The following is a 20203-nucleotide window of genomic DNA, read 5'->3' as shown; positions in this document are numbered from 1 at the left end:
TTCATGTTCTCTCCAGTGCACCACCATATAGCTATTATGTCCATTTCACTGACAAACCAGATCTTAGAGACCAAAGTTAATCACACAGTAACCCCAACGTTAAATATGCCTGAGGATAACCAGTAAATCACAATGACAAATATGCCTGTATTGAACACTGAGTGAACCCAGAGTTCACATGATTCCAAGTCTGACTGGAGACCTGCTGCTCTGTCCTTCTGCCTCTGGGTCTCTCTATCTTCATGGGAGCCCCCGAGAGTCCCTGAGGCATGGACCTTATCACAGGCAGGGTACAGGAACTTCAAAAAAGTATCTATGCACAGCCAGGAGTGAGGCTTGCAAGATAATGAAGTACCTTCAAAAGAAGTACAGGACAGCTAGCTCAGATTGGAATCCATGAGGAGCCATCATGGAGAGAGCACAGGACCCATATATATGTACATGCATGCCAAAATTATGTGGAAAGATGTTCATTCAATATATTGATACATAGATAAAACCTAGATTAAACCATATGCCCAATAAGAAATTAATGCAATTAAAGATGTCATTGGATAGATCAATATTCATGTTCAAAATTGAAATTCATTGAAGAAATATAAAATAATCATGGTATCAAATATAATATATATGCATATATAAAGATGTTATTGAAATATACACATTATGAACTTACTGAAACTGTTAGGTAATACATTTATATTCAAAACATTCTACTTGAAATTTCTGTAAGTATAGATGTGTATATATATATATATATATATATGAATACATGTATATATGTGAATGTATATATATTCCCATTTCACTGTATTTTATAAAATAGTGTACAATGTACATTGTTCTGCACTCCTTTTTTTATTTATCAATCTGAAATCTCTTCCTAGGTCAGTGCATTTAGAGAGCCACAGGCATTTGCCATGAAATATTATATTTCATCATTTCCCTCTGATAAGTCCTTGGTTTGTATTAATATATTCTCAAATTAAAAAAAAAACAGTTTTATGTCCATGTGCACATGTGCTCAGTGGTCATTTTGATAGACAATGCTAACCTGCCCTCCATAGAGAACCCCACATGGCTCTCTTATCCCAATGTATGTGCATTTATCAGTGTGCTGCCAAACATCAGAATTTTGTTAATCTGACAGGTGAAAAATAGGGTCTTGTTGTGATTGTACTTGCTTTTCTCTTTCTTGCTTTGAGTGGAGATTAACATCTTTTCATTTCATATGTTTAAGTTCTATTTATATCTCTTGCAATATTTGCTGTGGTCCTTTGACAATATTTTTATTAATAATTATACTAAGAAATATGAGCTCTTGTTTGCTGAGTCTTTCTGCATTTCTTTAGGAAATGATACAAAATGAAGCCTCAATGTATGGAAGGTGGGTAAAAAAATAATGCATATTTTTCTATTTGATGAATCATTTTACAGTTTGAAACTTATAAATTTGAATTAAAACAAAGTCTTATTTAATGTTGGAAATGTCTTGCTCATTTACAATCAGCTTCACTTTCTGTGAGACACTTTCTTTGGAAAACAAGTAGAGATTCCCATTTGGAAACAAATAAGACCAGCCAGAGTCCAAAAATATCAGATTTACTTTAGAGCTACTCCTTTATGCTCCTGCACCTCTTGGCCACATGCTTCCCCTCTGTTCAGAGATATGGAACCCTCCCTACCCTGGGAAAGCAGACACAAAGGCAGGAATCATTGAGATCACTGAGGGCTTTGTGGGGCTGACATCACTGGCTGGGCACTAGGCAGCTTCTCCTGTGGTTTCAAACCTGAGCCCCTTCCTTCCCCCAGTGTATTTGGGCGGCCTTGAACTTGATCAGTGCAGAGAGGGAAAGCTCTGGTTGTGGGAACATAGCAGTGGGAGTGCACTGGTGTAGCTGATGGTATTTTATTTTCTCAGGCTTCTTTGTTTTTGTGCTCTGTCAAATGTGGTTGATTCCTGGAAAAGGCTCAGAGTCAAACCAGCCCTCACAGTTTAGGGCAGCACAGGTGAGGGCAGTGCAGGGTGGCTGGGGTGTTAGAAGAGAAGGTGAAGGCAGTTAAACCACAACCAACTTTGTTCCCTTTCAGAAAGCGACAGCTAGTGGAAGGAAGCATCCACCTTTACACTGCTGAGGCTTGGATGGGACCTGCTCTCCCTGCTGTGGTATGCTGGGCTTTCTGTGTTGGATATGCAAAGGTTGTTATCCTCTGTGGGAGGGGTTTAGGAAACTTAAAGCTCAAGATTGTTTACACACCACACCTTCTGTCCACTCCCTGGGTACTGTTCTGGTTTTGTTGTTTTTGTTTTTGTTGTTGTTTCTTTCTTGGTGCTGGGTTTTAATGCAGAGCATGAGGATACTATCTATGCAAGCTATCCTTGAGCTACATGCCACCTCTTCTGACACTGTTCTGAAGGAAAGGGAAAAGAACACTTGAAGCCTCAAGATAATACCAAATGTCTGACTTTTCCCTGATATTTGATTTAAGAATTCTTTGGGTTAATTTTTTTAATAGACATAGGAGGAAAACCCATGTCCTTGAAGCCATTAGCACACGTATGCGTAGATGTGAAAAATAGCAAGTTTTTTTCAGGAGCAGAAAGACGTACACAGAAAGAATAACAGCAGTCTCTCTTCAGAGAAAACATAATATCAGGTTCAACTTTAGTGAGGTTTTACATATGACATTAACATCACATAAATTGGTGACTAGAGTCTGTGAGAAAAGGAATGTAGGCTATTGTGAGCATAAACCAAAAATGTTCCTCCCTCTCCTGCCTAGCCATGGTGCAAAGTGGGTGTCAAAGTTCTGAACTCAAACTCTCTAGATTCAGGGGTAATATAGACTTTCACAGTCTGACTTCATGGCACATTCTAAACATACACTCATTCTACGTTTTCTGAGCTCATTTTCAGCCTTTGAGACAACAAACATTTCATTCTTCCTGTGAGGTTGAGTTCCATTCTACTGGCTTTTCCCTGTGTGTCTATGGTAATGGTTCTTCTTAGGTAAAATTAATAACCTAACATGGGGCTTATCTGTACACTTGGTATACATTCAACTCCTCTTCTGAGATGTAAAAGGTGTTTCGCTTTCTAAAGATGTTTTATTTCAACACATTAAGCAGTGTTTCCATTAGGATCCAGCACGTGACTTTCCTTCAATTATTAATTGACGGGTCGGATTCAGTCTCCCTGAACAGAGGAAGGATCATGATATGAACTGACTGACAATGGAGCATACTGGGACCTGCAAAGTCATCCTGCAGGTGACCTAGGGCCCTCATGTTTTCAGTGCTGCTTCTGTGGCAACTTCATATCCCTGGACTGACCCTTCCCTTCCACACATCCATTTGTGTTTGAGTAGTGTCACATGCAGCCACCATCCCATCTCTTTTAATATCGTAGATCCAAGGCTCATCAGATTTGCAGTTGGTTGTTGCCCTAAGATCAACAACTAATGAAGGTGGTTCAGGAGGTTCAGGACATAGTCAAGAAGTTCTATCTCAGGGCAAGATCATGGCAGCATCAGCAAACTGAAAACTCTAAACTTCAGAGACCTGAAGTTCAAGAAGAGAGGCATTTTCATCAGGGATCAGCCTCCCCCGAAGATTGTGCTCAACCTTCTTCAGCTCTGAATTCTGCAGGTTCCTGGATTCTCCTCCTCTGCAGAGGGCCTGCCCTCAGTGGCCATTGGTGGGAGGAGGCACTCTAGAGAAGTGGGCAGAAGCAGAGAGGCAGGGGCTCCTCCCAGCACCACCCCTTCTGGGTAAACAGCTGGGTGGTCTTCTCAGGCAGCTTCTCAGTTCCTTCTCCTTGCCTCTGACTCAGTCAGGAGGATTAGCTCTAAGTTAGTGCTGGTGGGATCCCTTTCATTTTGAGCAGAATTTGAGTGTTGGGAGGCCTTTCTTCTCCTCTTATCATCTGGTCCTCTTCCTTTTAAGCCCCAGGGAAGAAGCCATGCTGTGGGCTCTAGCTCTACTTCTAGCCACCCTGCCTCCCGGTAAGTATGTGGCATCAATGCAGATGGGATGTCATTTTTCCACAAAGAGGCCATAACAATGAATTCCATTACCTGTTTGCCATTAATTTATATTATTGTTACCATTCCAGGCAGTCACACATCTTCCGGTTTGGAAAGGGGAATGATGTCAGTCACAAGTAAACCTGGGTCGCATGTGCCAATCACTTGTGATTTTAATGAAGCAAGTAATTATATCCACTGGTACCAGTTCAAAGAGGGGCAGGCTCCACGACACATTCTCTACTACAACTTTTTACAATCCAAGGTTGTAGTGTCCTCAGGAATCATTTCAGGGAAATATAATGCTAATAAAGGACCAGATGGAAGATGTACATTTGTAGTACAAAATGTGGAAGAAAGTGACTCTGCTGTCTATTACTGCGCCTACTGGACTAGCACAGTGGTTCAGACCTTCCTTTATCTATATTAAAAAATGTTACTTTGGTTGCTCCTGGTACACAGATAGAGATCAGCCCCATCCCATTTCCTGCCCCCGACCTCATTGTACTCTGAAGAAAGGGAAACCAGGAGCCCAAAGCTTAACTCCCACCCTAACTATGCTGTGGGCTCTAGCCCTACTTCTAGCCATACTGTGTCCTGGTAATTATGTGTCATAGATCCTCATGAGATATATATTTTCCCCCATTGGCAAGCCATAGTAAAGAATTCACATTCCCCTTACTCGTTCATTTTTATTGTTATTATTTCTGCAAGCAGTCAAATGGCTCCTAATTTAGAAGGGAGTATGATTTCAGTCACCAGGTCACCTGGGTTCAAATGTGGTAATCAGCTGTTAATTTCATAAAGCAAATAACTACATCTACTAAGACCAATTTAGGGAAGGGAGGACCCAGGACACCTTTTCTACTATGACATTTACAGTTTGAATTTGACCCAGGTATCAGTTCAAGGAAATAAGTTGCTTATAAACTCACAGATGGGAGTTGTAATTTGTATTAAGAAATCTGGAAGAAAGTGACTCTGCTGTGTATTCCTGTGCCTGGTGGATAGCACAGTGGTGTAGACTGGTCCTTGTCTATGCCCCAAATTGTACTGTGTCTGTTCCTGGTATACAACCTGGACCAGCCTCCATCTCACTTCCTGTCCTGACATCATTATACTCTGAACAAAGAGAAATCCTGGGCCTGAACATTAAGTCTCACCCTATATCTATTCCACTCCCTCCTCAACACCTGTACATTGCCCCCACTTGACCCCCAAAGCCAAACTCTCAAAGCGCTATCTCTTGTAATTGTTAAAGCATCCTGGCCTACAACAGCATTCTCTCAGCGATCCTATGGCTTGGTGGAGGTACATTCAATCTGCTGCTAAGAACACAAGGTCATTTAGAGTTCATCAGCTAGAGATGATATTTAGGAGAACATTCTGGAAGGCTAGTTGTATGGTATCATTTGTCTATCTATGATTTACAAATAATATGTGGGTATGACTCCGCTTCCTTACATACAAGGGCATATGTGCTAAATAGAATGATATATTTGTGCTTGATGAAAACTTCATGCAGACAGTCACAATTATTTTTTTGAACAAATCAATATTTCCCTCATCATAACCAACCATGGTACTGCTGGTGAGAACATAGGAAAAGGTGACTGCTGTAAATATTCTACCTTTTGTATCTACTTACACATGGCAGAGAACTAACTTCAACAAATTAAATTTCAAAGATATAGTTGGATATTCTTAGTGATTGAGGAACCAGGCAGCATTGGTCTGCAATGCAGACTGGAGCTCTGCTAGGTATGACAAGTGGTAGTGGCTGCATGACAGCCTGAGCAGGAACAAGGATGCAGCAAGATACTGCAAGGAGTAGATTGGTGATCTCAGGTTTCTCTCCTGGTCTATGTGGTTTATGGCCTAGGGACTTCCTTACCATTCTTGCAACAGTTGACTGGGCCCCTGTGATTGGTTGATGTAAATCTCCTGTTAGCCTGTTTCTTTTGATATTATTAAAAATCTGGTGTGTTTGGGTGTTTTGCTATTATTTTCTGATTTCTTGGAAGGTTCCAACTTACAATTAAATAGCTCAGGTTTAATGACAGGGATTCTTTGTACAGTGACTCCATCTTGGATTAGTCTGTTAGTCTCCTCAAGCACAAACTCCATCTCTATAGACAGACTCCCTTAAATCTTGTTTAGCCTACCTCCTGTTGACATTGAGCCTACAGTCAACCTATTCTCTTCTAAAAAAGAAAGCTAATTCTCTACTACCTCTAGTATTTTATAAACAGAGCATCATTATTAACTAGTGTTTTCATCAGATAATCATTTTTCTCAATAATTATAGCAATCTCTTTGATGAACAATTATATCAAGAATAGTCTATATCTAAATAAAAGTGCCAAAGAGGGAAAGTGTGATCACTGCCTATTCAGCTGTGTTTAGTGTTGTAAAATTAATCCAGATAAGAGGAAACTGAACAGGGAGACATCACAGTGCTGGAGGCATGGTTGTGACTATCAAGGGAAACAGGTTTGTGGAATTTTAAATTTTATATTCTGAAATTTCATTTTTTTATTGGTATAGAAAATTGCAATCAATTCTGCAAGGGTATGTGTTCTCAATTTTCTCACCCATTTTTATTTTATTCTTTAATTTTTTTGTAGATATTCATGTTATATATAAATAAAGGCAGCTTTATATCTACTTTACCTCCATAATTTTATTAATTCTGCACTCTTAATGCTCAGGTTGTATCTTCTGGTACAATGCTTAATAAAAGTGAAGTGACTGACCTCCTTGTCTTAGTCCTGATCCTGCAGGTGTTTCAGACCCAATGTCACACAGTGAACATTTCTTCCATGGTTTTGCACCCCTGGTTACATGTTCATATTTAAATTTAACTTTTTATCAAAATTCTACCATTTTCCCTCAAGTATTCTGAATGTGAATTTACTGGACTCATTCTGAGTTGTCTTAAAGTACTTATTTGTTCATGGTAAATTTTTGCTAAGAACCTCTCCCTCTTTTTTAAGGAGGAGGACTGGGAATTGAACTCAGAGGCATTTGACCACTGAACCACATACACAGCCCTATTTTGTATTTTACTTAGAGACAGGGTCTCACTGAGTTGTTTAGCACCTTGCTTTTGCTGGGGGTTGCTTTGAACTCAGGATCCACCTGCTTCAATCTCCTGAGTCACTGGGATTACAGGGGTGCACCACTGTGCCCGGCACTTCTCACTCTTTATTACTGTGATATAGAAATGTGACCAATTATTTTCTGTGTTGACATTCTATTAAACAAACATAGTACATTTTGGCATTATGCTTATTTATTTGGACATTTTCTAATTTGTAATAGTATCATTAGCAAATCATGAAATTTTTGCCTGTTTTTATTTCAAGTGCTGATTTCATCTTACATGACTATATTTCTCAGGCTTAGATTCTCCAGACTATGTGAATGTCACTCACGATCATAGACATTTCTTATTCCCAACATTAGTGGAAATGCTTCTAATACTTCAACATGTTTGCCAAAGGTTTTTGAAAGATAACCACCTATATCAGAAGTAACTGGGATGCTTTTAATAAAAAAGTTCAGGTAGCACTCAACACAATTAGTCTGATTCTAGGAATGGAAGCTGGAAATGTACACTTTTTAAAAACTCCCATTACTGGAACTCATGAAAACAGTCCTGCAATCACGGCTGCCCATCTGGTAAGACAAGGAGGGATTGTCCCAAGCCTGACACACTCAACTCTTCTCCCACCTTGCTCCTGGGCTCCCTCACACCCACCCCCCCAACTCCTGTGATCTCAGCTTTCTGTGCTGCTACTCACATCTTCTGCTGGTAATCCACAACCTGAGTCAAACTGTAATGCCTTTTTCTTCCTGTGACCTCAGAAAGAAAGCCTTGTGTCCTCCAGAGCCTGTGTTAACATGCTGTGCTCTCCCAGGGTCTACATGGTAACCATTTCATATCTTAATAAAGCCTGTCCCCCACCTTGAAGCATAAACACATTTGTATCCTTCCAAGAGTGTGACAATTTTGCACATTGATTTCTTTAATCTGCCAGAAATTGAGTATCTGTGTATGGGGAAGGTGGGGCTCTTATGTGGAGAGCCAATTTCTCCCCTAAATTCTTGTTTGATGCCTGCTACCCCACTGTTTCTAGGCACCACCTTTGTGATGGTAAGTGTGCCCTTTGCTAATAAAGCCCTTGTTGTCTTCCCGACTTTCCACTGAGCACATTAGCTTGTCCATTTGCCACCTTTGCTCAGGACAGTCAGAGGGACAGTCACTGTACATGAACACCCTCAACTTTATAAGTGTGCTGAGTCCCTACTTTGTGTATCCCTTTGCCAGGTGCACAATGTTTTCATTTCCATAGCTTTACAATCATTGTGACTTTTTGACAGACTAATTGTTTTGCTGTTGTAACTTTTCAAAAACCTCTTTACATTATTTTCTTAGTGAATAAACCCCCAGTATATGTTACATATGTAAAAATAGAAATGCTTTGTGGATCTTGTAAAGCACATACTAAGATCAACAATTTGACAATATGAGGTTTTAGTTAGCTTGTTTGTTTTAGTTAGCTTGTTCCTTGCTGTGACCAAAAGACCTGAAAAGAACAATTTTAGAGGAGGAAAAATTTTGTGGGGGCTCAGTTTCCAATGTCTCAGTCCAAAGACAGCAGGCTTCATTGCTCTGGATGCAAATCATGGCAGAATATCATGGCAGAAGGGTGTGGTGGAGGAAAGTGGCTCAGGACATGGCCACCAGGAAGCAGAATGAGAGACAGTGGGAGAGGGAGGGAGAAAGCCAGTGAACTCCCCTTACCCAGACAAAATATCAGCCGCAGAGGGATGATCCATAACACACTAATTAGATGAAGGCCCTCATAACCTAACCATGGCATCTCTAAACTCTCTTGCATTATCTCACACATGAGATTTTGGGATGACCTCTTATCTTACCATAACAGAGTGGGAGTTCCAATCCTGTCTCAGCTACTCCTGCTCCTGTAACATTGAAGGAGTCACCTGCATTTGTTTTTTTCTCTTCACAGTGAGTAGCAGAGAAGTCCCAGGAACAAGACCTCCCTTCTGTTCAAGTTTCTAGCCAAGTGGGAATTTAATGTGCATTACATATGATTTTCTTTTTAAAAAGGTATTGCTCATCTCACATTTGTTAAGAAAGCTATTTACTAAAACTCAGAAGACCACTGGAGCTGTTAAGGACTTGAAGAAAAGGAAATTGTTAAACATTATTTATACTAATGTAAATTGATGTAGTCATTATGAGAAATGTTATGGAAGTTCCTCATAAAATTTAAACAGAACTTCTAGTAGGTGTGAGGCAGAGGAAACAGGCAGGCAGAATAGAAAATGGTGAGGGTTGATAAGGATGTGGATGTCAGGACCACCTTTTGAGATGTGCTCCACTATTTGATGTACTGTAGCATGACAAACAACAATACCTGTTTCCCCAAAAGGACAAAAGACTCCATTTTCACAAAAAAGATAATTACACAATTCAGCCTGAGCATGCACACAGGACAATTATAATCTCAAGGACAGGTTACAGGGAGTCAGTCAACTTCCCCACATGTGCCTTTATGGAGAGACCCTGGTGGCAAGCTTGCCCCTCCCATACTCTCTTTTAGGAGCTTGCTTAGGCTTCTGAACCTTAACCTTCTCTTTCATAAATTTCTGCTTGCTTGCTTATCTCGGAAATCACTTTGTTCATTCTTCAACTTCATGGAACATGGACCTAATTTTTTTGGTAACAGAATATATATATACTCGCAATCCCATTTGTGAGTATATAAACAGAAGAAATAAAATCATTCTTTCAAAGAGTCTGCACTCCCATGTTCTTTGCAGAATTCTTCCCAACAGAGAGGACATGGAAACCAAAAAATGTCTGTGATGGATGAACTCAGAAAGGCAATGTGATTGATGGGCACATGTACATATACACATACACACACATACACACACACACACAATCTCCAAACTTTATTCAATACTTAAAGAAAATTCTTGTATTTGAGAATCATGCAAATTAGCCTGAGAGACATTAGTCTACATTTAAAAAAAACAGAGAAAGAAAGATAAAAACACTACATGGTTCCCTTAGGTATGAATCTGCAAAGCTAAACTCATAGAAACCAAGATTTAGAGGTTATGACACAAGGTCCTACACTTAGCATTTGGATCTTCACCCAGCATCCCTGTGAGTTCTGTTCTGCTTTTACCACCCTCTGCATGGCCACCCTAAACAGCCTGAGGTCAGTGTCCACCAGAGTGATTTCCTCTGGGACAATAGCAGGAGGACACAGTTTTGGGGTACATGTGGTTCCCTTATTCAACCCCATGTTTCTTTTTTACTGGAAACCATAAGGGTCTTCCTGAGAATTCTCCTAACCCTTGCTAAAGTCTGAGAAATCCACATTGGCTCTTGATGGATTGCTTCCTGCCCAATAGTGGTTTCCCAATACTTTTTACATGTGTGTCTAACTTATATAAATATACCCTATTCCATCTGGAGGAGAGTATCATACTAGGCATATTAGTGGAGGAAAGGAAAAAAAAAATGTGCCAGAAAAGATTGTGTGGCTCCAGGTTTTGTGCAGATTATATGAAGTAAATAAGGATGAAAAAAAAAATATTTCTTGTAACTGAATGTCTGAAAAATAGAAAAATTAGAAAGCAAAATAACTGCCATTTTCTCACTACCCCTTTGCTCACCATCTACATTGCATCTCTTTCTACTGATTTTATTACTCCTCCAATTTGGCACAGCTGTCACTTTCTAACACCTCATCTCAGCTTGATGTTTATAGAAGGTGTAAATGCAAAATTTTCACACATCAAAATATTCCATTAGCTTTATATTTGACCACTGAATCACTAAACCAGCAAACCTAAAGCCTCTGGAGACATGGGAACCAGAACCTTGTTGGCCAAGCACAAGCCTGGCTCTCAGATGCTACACCAGAAGAGGAACTCAGGGGTTGGGTCTGGTTGTGAGAACCCTAGGAGCCACAGCTTCCCTTCAGAGCCAAGCCCCCTCCTGCCATGCTAACTACCATCTCCTTGTGGCCATCTGTCTGATTACTACAAAGTCTTGGGAGCAATTAGCATAACTGAATTTGAACCTGCATTTCTCCTGGAGTCAAGGCTGGGTCTGTCTCTCCAAGAATCATTGCATGTGTTCCTTGGCCTGTGTTTCCCCACACTCTGTCTGTTCCAATTCTGAGGTCTTAGTGACCTGGTCCGGCTTTTAGTTCCTACCTATGCCCTGGTCCCATTTAGGCCTCTTTGGGGGAAATACATACATACATACTACCTGATTTTCTGAAACCATGTCATAACCTGTAATTTCCACTGCATGTGGTCCCTAGAGATCATCTATTGCAACCTGTCCAATTTTGAGGTTAAATAATCATAACCAACATTTCTTGAGAGATTTTGATCTATATATGACTATATTACACACTTTGTTTACAAGATTCTACTGACACACAAAGCGACTCCCTGGCATCCCTTTTCACAGAGGGGAAAAGGAAGCAAAATAACTTTCCCAAGACTAAACAGCTCTTTTGTTACTTCAGGGCACCAAAAATCTCCCACATGACCACTAACTGACATGCTCACACACAGCTCAGATGGAGTATGCATTTTGGGCAGGAACTGTTTTTCAGTGCTTGATCTTGCCCCAAAGCAAGCCGCATGTGTGTGGTTCCATCACTATAGAGTGTCTTAACAAAGACAATGTAGTTCTACAGCAATACATGGCTTAGTCTCCCAAACTTCATTCCTGCTAGATGTTGAGTCTCTGACAAGTTAGTTTAAACAACAGCCTCCTTTTGACATTTCTAATCTGAGGATATTGATATTTATCCCACTAGGCTATTTCCAGAATAGAATAAATAGATCTAATAGGTCATAAGCTAATAATGACATGGCCCAAGGCCCCGCACAATCAAGGGTTCTAAGAGTTCAGGAAGTATCCCACCAGCATTTTTCACTATTGGTGCTATTAGTCTAGGAATGTTCATAAAACACTTCTCAGAAATCTAACCATCCATCCTCTCTTCCTTCATCTTGTGGATACATTGTATATCTATCTCCTCTCTCTCTAGGGCCTCTTCTTTCCTCTTATTTCTCTTACCAATTAAATTCTTATGCCAGTTAATGGGCTCAGGACCTCAACAGGCCTCAAACACATATAAAGTTGTGGCTCAGGGCAGCAGTTTGAGACCAGGAGTGACCCTGGGGATCTTGTCTCCTTTTTGAGGACTTGGAACCATGCTAGGTTGCCTCAATGTCTTATGTGTGTTACTGATTCCAGGTTAAGTCCTCCTCTTTCATGCAGGGTGGTGTCTGCAGAGGTTTCCAGGAATAAGGCCCACCTCTGTCTCTCTGTTCTCTCCCTCGCATCCAGCCAGTTGTTCATCATGCTGCAGCAGCCAACTCAGGTCCTAACATGCAAGGGAAGCTCGGTCTTTCTGAGGTGCTTGATCTACACCAGGGTGAGCTATGTCCCCTGGTACCAGCCCCAGGAGGGCCAGGCCCCCCAGAGACTCCAGGGGGAAATATTCAGCAGGCATATGCAGTGGGAGTCAGTCCTGAAAGTGGATAAAAATGACAACCTGAAAGCCCAGCATTTCACACAGTTCACTGATAATGCAGAAGCTAGAGAAAGGCTGTAAGGGCATCAAAGTCCCACAAGATGCTCCAGCTTCTGCATAAAAATGTATCTTACTCCCTGGTGTATCCAAGCTTTGGTTCACTAGTTTTTGGTCCCTCTGGTTTCCCTGTGGAAGGAAACACAAAAGCCCTTTCCCCTGTCCCTTAGCAGAATAGGCTGTCCCTGATGCTTTACTTCTACAGCTAAGAGGAGAAGGCTAAAGAGAGGGGAGTTCTTAGCCTGGTGCAGACTCAGTGAGCTATCTAGTTGAAAGGAAGTTGTTTGAAGGTTCTCAGTTCATAGTTTCTGCCCTATTTGAACAATCCAGGTGCCAGTGACTCCTTGTGGTTAGTGAGCCTTTGAAAGAGTGCTACTGCAAGGGTTCAAGCTGAGATGAGCTATAGATCTAAAATACAAACCATAATTTAAGATTTAAAGTAACAAACTTTATGCCTGAAAAAGGCATAAGTAAAATATTTTGGAAAAATTTCAAAGATGAAAGATTCTGGATTTTCTGCCATATTGTTAAAAAGCGGAAACTGGGAGGTTTCTCTTTTTCCAAGCTTCCAATTCTTAGAAGAACCCCCCCACACACCACCACCACCACCACCACCTTCAGTACCCTCTAGTGAAGTGCTAAGTCAAGGTTGAGACCTTGCATTGAAAAATAATTTAATAACATTTCCATCAATGTTAATGTGGTATATTTTGGACATCTTGGAATATATTGCAATAATCTTAAAAGTAATTTTATCTGGTTCCTCTTACTTTTTTAATGTACTAATTGGAAAATTGTAAATTTGTAACTAATTCTCATTAGTCATAATTTTATCTATAGGGAAGTAGTATTGTAGATGCATTATTTAAGAATCTCACTGCCTTCGCTGAAAAAATGCACAAAGAATATTTTGCAATAGATGTCAAGGATAAAAGACTGGATTTATTATCAAATGATTGAAAAGCTGAGACAGGGAGTCTATTCTTGTTTCCATGGTCTTGCACCAGGGACTTTTTTTGTAACAGTAGAGTCAGCAACTGGAAGCTTATGTGACAATATTACCTCCTTCCCATGCCCTCATCCATTGGAGGGATGGTGCAAGAACTGATAATATGAGCTAATCCTCATGGGAGGGGGATATGCTAAACCCTGGGAGAGACATTAGTCCCTTGGCCCTCCACTGTCCCTTGAGCATCACCAGTGTGATATGGATGCACAAAGGTTTTTCTGCACTCCAGTTCTCCATCCTGTTTCCTTATATGTCTGCTAAATAATGCAAAGACAATTTTTCTAATAAAGTCATATAAGTAAGATATCACTATATCTACTATTTTGGTATAAAATAGCTAACTTACTTAATGAAAAAATAAATGAAAAGGAAGCAAGCTTGTGTTATCACTCTTCCAGCACTAAACAGGAAACCCTTATTATGCTCTATGTATGGAAGTAAAATACCAAAATTAAAATATCTTTGAAGTCTAAACTGAATGCAAATACCTGTTCAATTAAAAAGTCGATGTATATATGACTTCTACATGATAAAATAAAAAATATAATAAATTTTGAGTGGATAGTACAAGAAAGTGTTCCCTTAGGTTCTTAACTCATTCTCTCAACTTTTCTTTCTGTGACAAGAGATACATAGTAAAACACACCTAGCTTCTGAAAGAACCCCACAGCAGCACCCTCTAGTGAAGCCCTAAGAAAGGAACTAGTGAAGCACAGAGGGGACCCTGCCAAGCTATGAACCTTCACCCTTGTACTTTCAGTGGATTCTGTGAACTTAATCTAGGTCCTTGCTCCTACAAACATCAATTTCTCATGTATAGAAAGGCGATAACAATAGGAACAAAACCTGATGTCTTCCTGAATTATATCATTTAATTTTAATTTTTTTGGTTCCCCCTTTGTGGTAATCATTGCTCACTTGTACATATTTATTTCTAAGTAGTGGTACCAAGTTCTTTTACTCTCACTGTCATTTGCTTCTGGGAGCCTTGCTCTACAGGAGGGAGTCAGTGTGACAGGAGCAGGGCTTTTGCACCTCTGATGCTCACCTGGGCATGTTCATTGAAGGCAGCTTGGCAGAGTCTGACAGAAACCACCATCACTTCTGAGGGCTCACTGTGTGTGGCAAACTGTTGCAAAACCTCTAACTCAGCCTAGTTATTTTGCCTCACCAATATCCAAGAAAATAGGTCCTGATTTTATTCTTACTAGATAATTGAGAAAAAAGCAGTGAATGTATGCAAATGGCACAGGCTATGTAGCCAGATAGAACCAATCTCAAATTTGTGACAAACTTTGATATCTTGATGACCACACTTTTCAGAAGGGGATGAAGGCCAGCAGAGGATGGACTCCATGCTTCATTGACCCCCACAGTCCTCCTCCATGGCAAATTACTGCCCTTCATTTTTATAAATTTCTCCCTCTTCTGAAATCCCAACACTGGAACAATTTCCTTGTCATAGTCTCCAACCCAAAGGGTACGTGGGTGGCAGTGACTGATGACTTCATAAACATACCTGTAAATTGTTTGAGAGTTCCCAGAGGATCTGCTGACTTGTTTGTGAGTTCCCAGGGCCCAAATTTGCTATACTTCACTGTGAATACTCGGACCAGTCTTAACTGGGGGGAATACACTTATTTCAATTTTGTTGTCTCTGATCTGCTTTCTGCTTTGTTAGCGTGACCCAGGACTTTTCCAGGTCTAACATCTCACCAGCCACACCTTGGAAATAAGAACACCCAGAATAAAAAAAAAATAAAACAAAAGGAAATATTGTAGTAATTCTTATTTGAAATGCAGTAAATTTGCATATGAATTTAAATAATATTGGCCAATTTATCAAAGTAGGTTTTTCTTCATTTTATTATAGGTCTTTGCTGTAACTTTATACTGTGCTTTTTACACAGTTCTTGTATTTTTTATAAATTTTGTAAGAGATGTTATAATTCATTTCTTATCCCATTATATTTTATTACTTAAATTATTCATGACTCTTGAAATACAGATATTTCTTAAGGCTCCTGGTAAGACTTTTCGTGTGCTATAATAAGGAAAATCCAGTGTCAAAAAAAGATAGTATAGGCATCAGTCACATATGGTAAAAAAGCAAGTTACAATATAAAATTCCAAGACATAATAGCTTCAAATTCTCATTTATATAATCTTTCCAAGAAATAAATGCTAAGATTTAAAAACCTTTTCAAACATAATTTTCAGACAGTGCTATTTTTTCTTTCCAAAAGCATTATGGCTATAAGATGCTATGAATGGATACTGGTCTACCATAATCACATAATTCCTAAGCCAGGACAGGGTGGGCCTGGAGTGGGCATGGATCGCAGAAATGCCTCCATGAGCATTCTTCTTTCAACTTATCAGACAACTGGAATTATTTTTTACATTCTAGTTTTTAAAAGGAATCTGTAATTTTATGGGAGATAATATTCTACAATTTTATTCTTATTCAGGACAAATAATAAGTCATCACAGAATTTATATTTTATTTATTTATTTATTTTTAATTAGGTATATATGACAGCAGAATGCATTTTGATTCATTGTACACAATTGCAGCACAACTTTTCATTTCTCTGGTTGTACATGATGTAGCATCACACCATATGTGCACTCATACATGTTCCTAGGGTAGTGATGTCCATCTCATTCCACCATCTTTCCTGCCCCCATGCCTCCTCCCCATCCCTCCCTCCTCTTTGACCAAAGTTCCTCCATTTTATCCAGGTCCCCCATTATAGATCAGCATTCACTTATCAGAGAGGACATTAGGCCTTTTGTTTTTTGAAATTGGCTTATTTCACTTAGCATGATATTCTCCAATTCCATCCATTTATCTGCAAATGCCATGATTTTAATCTCTTTTAATGCTGCATAAAATTCCATGTGTATATATACCACAGTTTCTTTATCTATTCATCTATTGAAGGGCATCTAGGTTACTTCCACTGTTTAACTATTGTGAATTGAGCTGTTATAAACATTGATGTGGCTGCTTTACTATACTATGCTGATTTTAAGTCCTTTGGTATAACTGAGGAGTGGGATAGCTGGGTCAAATGGTGGTTCCATTCCAAGTTTTCTAAGGGATCTCCATACTGCTTTCTAGATTGGTTGCACCCATTTGCAGTTGGATCAACACTTGGAGAGAAATTGGGAGGCAACGTAGTAGTTTCACTTGAAGGAAAACCATTATCAAATGACCATCAAGTGCCATCTGGATCTTAAGGGGATTTCATTTCTCCATCTCAGTCCATTGGAATAGCATTAGGTGTTTTTTCATTTTTGTTTTTTTTTTCCCTTTCCTCTGGGCCCTTCCAATACAGTGAATGAAGGAGATATCATTCATTTAAGCAGCCTGTCAGTGATTGACATTAGACTCTTCAAAATGGTTACTTTTATGTAGAAGGAATATCTTCCTGTCTTTATTTTAGCCAAAACAACTGATTATATGCCTCCTTTGCAGCAAGCACTACAATGAATGTGATTGTCAATGTGAATAGTCTAGAATACTGCAAAGGGTAAGCAGATTGAATGCCTTGAAAGTATTACCCACTGGTCAGATGGTGAACTTTTTTCAGTATTATTTATAGTTGCACTTGATTGTAGTTCTGTGAGGCCCTGGAGCTCTACACCTCACCTGCCTTGGCAAGCCTTCTTTTGTGACATGGCAGCACGAATATAACACTATGCATTAAAAGCACTTTTTAAAATGAGTTTAATTCCCCCAAAGGAACGTCAATTAAGTTTCACTAACTGTGTCATCAATTTATCCTAGTACCTGAGTGTTCATTCGTATTACCTGCATATCTTCTTAAAAGAAATAGCTGTTATTAATGCCTTTTTGTTTTCCATTGAATGTACACTACTGAATAAGTGTAGGAGTTTTATGTTTACCCTGTGAGTCTTGCAGCACTAAAGATATTTTGAATATCAGTCATGATGGCAATTTCTGTATAAAAGAGCCTTAAATGGAACATTGTTTTGAGATCAAACTCCCCACCCTCACAAAAATGGCCAGGTTGCAATAAAAATTGTGGCATGTTAAAAAAATAATAAAATAAATTATGTATGTCCTCTTGACTCAAGTTTGGTTGATTGGAAGTTTGTTGATGTGTTCGAGGTTTTCTATTTTACTGGAGTATAAATTTTCAAAATGGTTTCCAATTGTCTTCAGTATTAAAAGAATATCTGTAGTGATATTTCCTTTTTCATAGCAAATTTTAGTATAATTTGAATTTTCTCCCTCCTTTTGCATTAGGGTGGCTAAGGGTTTGTCAATTTTACTTATTTTTTCAAAGAACCATCTTATCGTTTTGTCAATTTTTTAAATTGTTTCTTTAGTTTCAATTTCATTGATTTCCACTCTGACTTTAATTATTTCCTGTCTTCTTCTACTTTTGATGTTGGTTTGTTCTTTTTCTAGGGCTTTGAGATGTAATGTTATGTCATTTATTTGTTCACTTTTTTTTTGTTTTGATGAATGAGCTTAATGCAATGAGCTTTCCTCTTAGCACTGCCTTTATAGCCTCCCAGAGATTTTGATAAATTGTATCAGAATTCTTATTTACATATAATATTTTTTATCTCCTCCCAGATGTCTTTTGTTATTTATGCATCATTCATTAGTGTATTGTTTAGTCTCCAAGTATTGGAGTAGCTTCTCTTTTTAATTGTGTCATTGATCTCTAATTTCATTCCATTATGTTCAGATAGAATAGAGAATAGTATCTGTATTTTTTTTTTGTATTTCCTAAGAATTGCTTTGTGCCTTAACATTAGATCTGTTTTGGAGAAGGATACATGTGCTGCTGAGAAAAAAATGTATTTGCTCGCTGATAGATGGAATATTCTATATGTATTTGTTAAGTCCAAATTATTGATTTACTATTGAGTCTTTTAGTTTCTTTGTTTAGTTTTTGTTTGGAAAATCTATTCAGTGTTGGGAGAGGTGTGTTAAAGTCACCCAGTATTATTGTGTTGTGGTCTATTTGGGCCTTGTATTTGAGAAGGGTTTGTTTGATATACATAGATGCCCCATTGTTTGGGGTATAGATATTTTCGATTATTATGTCTTGTTGATGTATGAATCACTTTAGCAGTATAAAATGTCCTTCTTTACCACTTTTCACTAGCTTTGGTTTGAAGTCCACTTTATGTAATATGAGGATGGAAACCCCAGCTTGTTTACATGGTCCATGTGAGTTGTATGATTTTTCCCACCCTTTCACCTTCAGTTGGTGGAAGTTTCTTCCTATAAGTCTCTTGAAGGCAGAATATTGTTGGGTCTTTTTTTTAAATCCAAGTCTATGAATCTATGTCTTTCAATTGATGAATTTAGGCCACTCACATTCAGATTTATTATTGAAATATGATTTGTATTCCTGGATATTTTGGTTTATTTTTGGTTTTTAACTTGATGTGGTTGCTCCTTTGACTGGTCTTTCCTTTAGTGTAGTTCCGCCTTTTGCTGATTTTCATTGTAGTTTTTCATTTCCTCCTCCTGGAATATTTTGCTGAAGATACTCTGTAGTGCAGGCTTTCTCACTGTAAATTCTTTTAACTTTTGTTTATCCTGGAAGATTTTTATTTCATCATCAAATATAAAGCTTAGTTTTTCTGGATATTAGATTCTTGGTTAGTATCCATTTCCTTTCAGAGCTTGGTACATGTTGTTCCATGATCTCCTGACTTTGAGGGTTTGGGTTGTAAAATCTGAGATACGAATTGGTCTCCCTCTATATTCCTCTCTCTTGTGGCTTTTAAGATTCTATCCTTATTCTGTATGCTAGGAATTTTCATTATAATGTGACTTGGTGTAGATCTGTTGTAATTTTGTAGATTTGGTATCTTGTAAGCCTCTTTTATTTGGTTTTCCAATTCGTTCTTCATGCTTGGGAGATTTTCTGATATTATCTCATTGAAGAGATTGTGCATTCCTTTGGTTTGATACTCTGTGCCTTCCTCTATCCCAATAACTCTTAGATTTGGTCTTTTGATGATATCCCATGATTCTAGGATGTTCTGTTTGTGATTTTTTACCATCTTCACTGTGTGGTCAAATTTATTTTCCATGTTGTATACTTTGTCTTCATTATCTGACATTATTTCTTCCAAGTGATCTAGTCTGTTGGTGATGTTTTCTGCTGAGTTTTTTATTTGGTTTATTGTTTCCTTCATTTCAAGGATTCCTGATTTTTTTTCAGAATATCTATCTCTTTCTTGAAGTAAACTTTTGCTACCTTTATTTGCTCCCTTATCTCTTTGTTGGTGTGATCAATAGTCACCTGTATTTTCTCTCTTATCTTTTTTTTCAAGTGATCATTTTTGCCTGTATTTGCTCATTTATGTCATCCTTTAATTCACAGATCATTTTAATTATGTATATTCTGACCTCTTTCTCTGGCATTTCATCAATTGTGCTGTGCATAGATTCTGTTATGGTAGTATCCTAGTTTGTTTGTGGCCCTTTCTTCCCTTGTTT

The sequence above is a fragment of the Marmota monax genome, unplaced genomic scaffold (genome assembly GCF_021218885.2).
Source record: "Marmota monax isolate L192 unplaced genomic scaffold, Marmota_monax_Labrador192_F-V1.1 WCK01_AAM20220418_F8-fsc00107, whole genome shotgun sequence".
Taxonomy (NCBI): domain Eukaryota; kingdom Metazoa; phylum Chordata; class Mammalia; order Rodentia; family Sciuridae; genus Marmota; species Marmota monax.
Note: the sequence above shows the minus strand (reverse complement) of the source record.